We start from the raw sequence: 7292 nt of genomic DNA on the forward strand, positions 1-7292 counted from the left end.
CAAATGGCTGCAATATAACAAAGAGTGAAAAATTTAAGGGGGTCTGAATACTTTCCGTACCCACTGTATATACACACATACATACATAAAAATATACATACATACATATAAATATACATATATTTTCATATATAAAAATCCAATTTACACTGGGAAAATACTCAACACTTAATTTCTATTATGCTATATTATGTGTTTTTTCACTCATTACAGTAATTATTATTATTTAACTATTTTATTTATTTAGTTTACTCTTATTTTTTTATTATTTTGCATTTTTTCTCTTTTTTCATTGACTCCCATGTACTCCCTTGTGGGCTCTAGTTTCAAAACCTGGTCTATATGATTTTCTACAAGAAATGTGTCCTAGGTTTGGATTATGACCCTTAAACAGGACCATACACAGTGAATCTGACCTTTCCACCAGAGGCACAGAGGGACCCATCAGGGGAAACAGTGACAGTGTTCAGGAACCCAGTGTGTCCGATGTGATTGGTCTTCAGCTTACAGTTGGCCAAATTCCACACCTGAAAGAGACGAAACACTACGAGTGAAAAGTCTGTCCACACTTATGTTCCTCATGAACCTATAAAAACATGTTGATTTTAAAGGCTGATGCTTAAATGCTTGAGTTTAATGTTGTAATGTTGTAATTTTTTTTTATTGTATTTGTATGCATGTGTCCACAGAGCTGACCTGTCAATCCATCTTGATTTCAGATCATAAACATTAGGTTTAACAGTTTTACTCATGTGACTTGCATAAATACATTTTAGAACACTCTGAAATGTTACCAAGGAGAAAACGCAACATTGTAACAATCTAAGTCATTGTTTCAGAACAAAACAAATGATCTACATGCCTGAAAACGCCCTTAAACTGCACTCTACTCTCACCTTGACCATCTTGTCCCAGCCGCAGGAGACGATGATGGGGTTACTGCTGTTGGGAGAGAAACGCACGCAGGAAACCCACTCAGTGTGACTCTCGTCCTGAGGAACAACACAAACATCTCAGCTCAGACAACAACTTTAACCCTGTAAAGCCTAGACTGTTTTTGGAATCATTTACTGAAACACAAAAAAAAAAAAAGGTTTGCATATGTGTTTTTTGTTGAGTGTCATATTTGATCCATCGGGCTTTTATGGCTCGTATTGTCTGATACAGTGAGAATATGGAGAAAAAAACAGCTCAGTTTAAATCAGAGGCCCAAACTGAGCAAAAATACATAATTTGGTGCAAATACTGATATTTATATGATGAAATTCTGATGCTTGTAACAAATCAATGAGATCTTTATAACAGTATAACAGATCCTTACATAAAATGCTATAAATATCAGTCGTCGCTCTATATCTCCAATAATATGTGACCCTGGAGCACAAAAGCAGTCTTAAGTCGCTGGGGTATATTTGTAGCAATAGCCAACAATACATTGTATGGGTCAAAATTATAGATTTTTCTTTTATGTCAAAAATCATTAGGATATTAAGTAAAGATCATGTTCCATGAAGATATTTTGTAAATTTCCTACTGTAAATATATCAAAACTTAATTTTTGATTAGTAATATGCATTGCTAAGGACTTCATTTGGACAATTTTAAAGATGATTTTCTCAATATTTAGATTTTTTTGCACCCTCAGATTCCAGAGTTGTATCTCGGCCAAATATTGTCCTATCCTAACAAACCATACATCAATGGAAAGCTTATTTATTTAGCTTTCAGATTTTGTACAAATCTCAATTTTGACAAATTGACCCTTATGACTGGTTTTGTGGTCCAAGGTCACATATGTCTTAGTAAGATGGGATTTAAATGATCCAAACATATAATGCAGTGCAATCCAGTGCTGATTGAGAGATGAGGAAATAAATGCTCCTCAGAAGATGCGAGATGTTCTGGAGGCTTGGGAAGATCATTCCTCCATTGAGGAACAGTGAAAATGAAGCTTCTGGAAACAAATGATCCTCAAAAGATCCTGATTTTTCTACAAAATGATTGATGGAGAATCAAGTAAAGCCGAGCTGCTTCAGTCCAGTAAGTGTTCATCAGGAAATATTACTGAAGTTATCCTGAAGTTTTCTTTCATTGCTAAACCAACCTTATTTTCAACACATCCTGGCCCTCACCTGAATAGTGTACTTGCAGACGCCCAGCGTGTTCCACAGCTTGATGGTTTTGTCCCGAGAGCCGGACACGATCTGCCGGTTATCAGCAGAGAAGGCGACGCTCAGCACATCTTTGGTGTGGCCCACAAACCGGCGGGTCGTGGTTCCGCTACAAACAGCATTTGAAGAGCAGAAGTGTGTTTGAGGTCATAAATGCATAGCATTTAAAGCATTTAAAGCCCGTACTCACGTGGTGAGGTCCCACAGACGCAGGGTCCCGTCCCAGGAGCCCGACAGAGCGAACTGACCGTCCGATGAGATGACCACATCGCTCACGAAGTGCGAGTGTCCGCGCAGGGCTCGCTGAGGAATGCCTTAGTTGGTCTCATCGCGGGTGAGTTTCCACATGATGACGGTCTTATCTACACAGACAAGAGCACAGATGTTAGAGCAAGTCCTGTTCAAACAGAACAAACATGTGGCTTTATCAACCGGAATGCCGTAGTTGGTCTCATCGCGGGTGAGTTTCCACATGATGACGGTCTTATCTACACAGACAAGAGCACAGATGTTAGAGCAAGTCCTGTTCAAACAGAACAAACATGTGGCTTTATCAACCAAAACGTCCCTCAAAATTAAAAAAAAGCTATTACATAACCAACTAATGCCAGAAAACATGCTTTTAAAAATGACTCATGCATAGATTAATACTTAAGATTAAATAGCTACTGAATAGAAGAATAGCAGTTTTTGATTTCTGAATAAAATAAAGCAGTTAAAATTATTTAAAAATACTTTTTTACAACATAAAATATACGCGTTTTTAAATAATGTCAATAATAACACACACACACATATATATATATATATATATACACACATATGTTACTATTGTCATTAATTCTATAGTTACATTATATATGTTGTATCATTATTATTTGAAAAAAGCGGCCTACAAATTCATTCATATTGTACAATATTTCTAATTACAACATATATATATATATATATATATATATATACACACACACACACTCACACACACACAGATATATTTAAATATATATATTGTACAATATTTTTCTAATTACAACATATATATATATATATATATATATATATACACACACACACACTCACACTCACACAGATATATTTAAATATATATATTTTAAAAAACTTACAATTATTTTACAACATAAAACAACACATGTCTGCTGCTAATAATAATTAATTTTTTTAAAGAATGATTACAATCAAATATGAATAACAAGAATAAGACTGAGTTACAATATAAAGCCAATTTAAAACATTTAAGTTTCACTGACTGCATTCAAAATCATCTGAAAACATTGCACATTTTGAAGGCACCATCATTCTTTATTAAAACAATAACTTTTTTCTTTCATAAAAGTGCCATGGTATTAGCAAGAACATGGTATCGGAGTATTACCATGGTATATATTTAAGTTTCTTGGACTAACCATATATAAATACCATAGTAAATGATCATTCTGCAGCAGCTGAGCGGTATAAACAGACTCATCTGTCACCTCTGGACGCGGACAGAATCATATCCGGAAACTGCGGCGTCGTGGCGATCTGGGTCACCCAGCCGTTGTGGCCCTTCAGGGTCCCTCTCACGGTCATCTGTTCGGTCATCTCGGCGCTCGGTCCCGGATGGTTGTAGATTGAGTTGGTCGGGATGAAGAGCCGCTTTACTCAAGTTTACAGTGCAGGAAAAGGACCGGCTCCGCGCCGGAAGCACATATTCATGCCTTTGCGCAGTGCATTGTGGGAGTTGTAGTTCGAATGCAGCTATTTGACGTCGTGTTTTTTTTTTTTATATCAGTTTTGGATTATGGATTTTAAAATAATAATTATAACAATAATATATCAATAAAACATCATATAAAATAATAATCATCATCATCATGACAAGTTTCGTTTTTGTTGACTCAAAATAATCAGAAAACAAAGTACATGCATTTACGGAATACTTCGGTAATGTTTCGTGTGTGTCCACAATTTATCGACTCTCATTTTCGTGTCTTCCGCTTAAGTGAGAAAAATGGGCAGAAAAAAATGTGGCTGATGTTTCCGCCCGGTTTCGAACCGGGGACCTTTCGCGTGTGAGGCGAACGTGATAACCACTACACTACGGAAACCTGCGTGGACATGTTACACCGACAAGTGGTGAACAACACAATCTACATGTCACTAAAGTAATGAATGACGTGTCTGAGAACGATGGCACAATCATTTTATTTGTTCTCTGTTTATTGATTTTTTTATTAATTTAAAAATCATATTTATAGTTTATTTTATTTTCATTTAATTAGTTGTTTTTTTTACTTTGCATAAGTTGTGCATATGCTGTACCTGTTTTTCCTCTTGTGTGATTATGTGAAAATTCCTGTAGATGCTCTTTAATGTTGTCCTGTTTCTTGAATAAAAAAAATAATAAATCAAATAAAAAAAGTGAAATTCACAACATTTGCAATAAATGTCCACAAGATGTCGCTCAAGATCAACAGCGGCTCCAGATTCAGAAAAACGTCTGAATGTCGTGTATTAGGTACAAAATGTCATTTACTTTGAGGAAACGTAACATAAGCACACGTTTCAAGCAAAACATTTCAGGTTTTGAAATGAGATGCAGTGTTGAAAATGCAAAAAAAGAAAAATTGTGGCACTTAATTTTACTTTGCTTTTATCCTTTAGATCAGTGAATCTCAACCTTTTGGCGTACCGGACCCCAGTCCAATTCAGAACCATCCTCAAGGACCCCCAGAACAAAATTGACTCATCTATGTATCATTTGTGAGGAAATACAGTCAAGTATAATTCAAGTTAGCTGACTTGTCCAGTATTTGGCCATATCATCAGCTATATTGGATTTTTCTTTGTCAAAATATACAACATTTATACAAAAATTCATAATTTATACGGACACCCTGGCCTTACGTCAAGGACCACTAGGGGTCCACGGACCCCTGGTTGAGAAACACTGCTTTAGATCAGTCGTAACCCCTCCTTCCAGCGCTTTTTATAACCAGAAACAAAGCAGTGAGCAGTCGGGAGCGCCAGCACATCTGTGTTGAGATGGAGAGTTTGGGTCTCATGAAACCACACCGCTTTCATGTGCTGCTCTCTGCAGCGTCCGCTCAGGGTGGACCGACCGCAGGCTTTCTCCAGCGCTCAAAGAGATGTTCTCCTGCTCTTCATGGCTTTCTATTTTGACTCATACCAGAAAAACTCAAAGGCAGGCTGGGGTTTACCTCAAACTCCTAGTGACTGGGCCATCTGGGAGCTTGCTGAGTTCTTAACAAACGTTACATGGAAAGTAGTAGGCTAATGAATAGCATTGTTTGCAATGATGAAAGTGAAAAAGAAGTTATGCTGATTTGCAAAAAAGGCCTAACATTAGGCCTACCTAATTTGATCCCAACTTACAAAAACATGTTAAGTAGTTATGAAAACGTTCATCTTCTGGGAACGTCCAAATTTTCAAAAACATTCAAAACGTTGAACGTTCCATTTTAAGGAAACATTCCATAATATTATTTTCCAGACATTATGGGAATGTTACTTTCGAATGTTCTCTGAAACAAATAGTAACATTTAAAACAAATGTTAGTTGAACATCCTAAAATGTTTCCAGAAGAAATGTTCCACGAACTATATATAAATATTTTTTTGTGCTAATGTTTAGAGAACATTAGAGACCAGATAACTTTGAGTGAATGTTCTATTAACATTACTGAAAGAATGTTTGTTCATAACTTTGAGAGAACCTTGCCAGAATTGCCCGAATTCAAACTTTCCACCATGTACAGTTTTTTGAGCTTCAATGCACTTATCGATATAACAAAAGCAGTCAAATGTCAAAAGTTTTGGTTTAATGACAAAAAGAAGTATTCAAAATGTATAATTTAACTTACAATCTGCAAAGGAGTGAAAAAAGTGGAAATCAGGATTAGGCATCAAATCATATCATTCATGTGAAACTGGGCTGAGAATTGAACAAACAGTTGTAATCTGCTCAGATTCAGACAGGAATCATGTGTTTGTGTCAGTTTTTCTGCTGATTAAGGGAGAATGCAAGACTTCTTCACCTTACAAATGGTCATCAAAAGCAAAAAATGCTATGAAATGCATCGTATTTCATGGGAAAGTGAGACGTGTTCGAGCAAAACAGACTATTTTTGGAGTTAGCACTGAAAATGAGTAAGAAGCAAGTATTAATTTCATTCAGCAAATATGATGCAGGGACGGTGTGTTGTTCTGTTGTGCATGTCAGAAAGCATTTCACAGACTTTTGAAATCTGGTTCGTTTTTATTTCTGGAACCAAAGAAACACGAGCGTGATTCTTTCTCTTATGAAAGTTTATAGCATGATTTGTGAAAATTTAACTATGCTGAATGACATAGCATAGACTAGGTTACGGGCCTGGTAGTCAAAGTGTATATGTCTGGATTAGTACTGCAATATGTTATGCATACTCTGTGTGCATGCAAGAACTACCACAAATGCATTGTATGTAACAGTATATGCGGTGTTGATTAATATATCCAAGAATTCAATGCACATTGCATTTCCAATATGATGAAAGATAGCAATCTCATTAATGACTCATTATATGACTGCAAAAAGACATTTTTAAACATAGGATTAAAAATGCAAAATACATTTTTTTAAATACATTTTTTCGAATTTAATTTATCTTATCAGGGAAGTCGTGGCCTAATGGTTAGAGAGTCGGACTCGTAACCCAAAGGTTGCGGGTTCGAGTCTCGTACTGGCAGGGATTGTAGGTGGGGGGAGTGAATGTACAGCGCTCTCTCCCACCTTCAATACCACGACTGAGGTGCCCTTGAGCAAGGCACTGAACCCCCAACTGCTCCCTGGGTGCCGCAGCATAAATGGCTGCCCACTGCTCCGGGTGTGTGTTCACGGTGTGTGTGTGTTCACTGCTGTGTGTGTGCACTTTGGATGGGTTAAATGGATGGATAGATTGATTGATGGATGGATAGATAGATAGATGGATGGATGATAGATAGATAGATAAACGGATGGATGGAGGAATGCAACGATGGAAAGACAGGTGGATGGATGAAAGACATAAAGACGGATTGACTGATGGATGTAAAGATGTAAAGATAGATAGATAGATATGC

At 36.7% G+C, this 7292-nt stretch overlaps 1 non-coding gene and 1 pseudogene across 1 annotated transcript; both read right to left on the reverse strand.

Moving 5' to 3' along the window:
• Positions 1 to 3900, reverse strand: part of LOC107675799 (guanine nucleotide-binding protein subunit beta-2-like 1) — an 8316-nt pseudogene extending 4416 nt beyond the window's left edge.
• Positions 3901 to 4206: 306 nt separating this feature from the next.
• Positions 4207 to 4279, reverse strand: trnav-cac (transfer RNA valine (anticodon CAC)). Its single transcript has one exon. It is a non-coding gene; the product is annotated as a tRNA-Val (tRNA).
• Positions 4280 to 7292: the final 3013 nt, after the last annotated feature.

Source organism: Sinocyclocheilus anshuiensis, unplaced genomic scaffold (assembly GCF_001515605.1).
Source record: "Sinocyclocheilus anshuiensis isolate Anshui unplaced genomic scaffold, SAMN03320099.WGS_v1.1 scaffold708, whole genome shotgun sequence".
Classification (NCBI taxonomy): Eukaryota; Metazoa; Chordata; class Actinopteri; order Cypriniformes; family Cyprinidae; genus Sinocyclocheilus; species Sinocyclocheilus anshuiensis.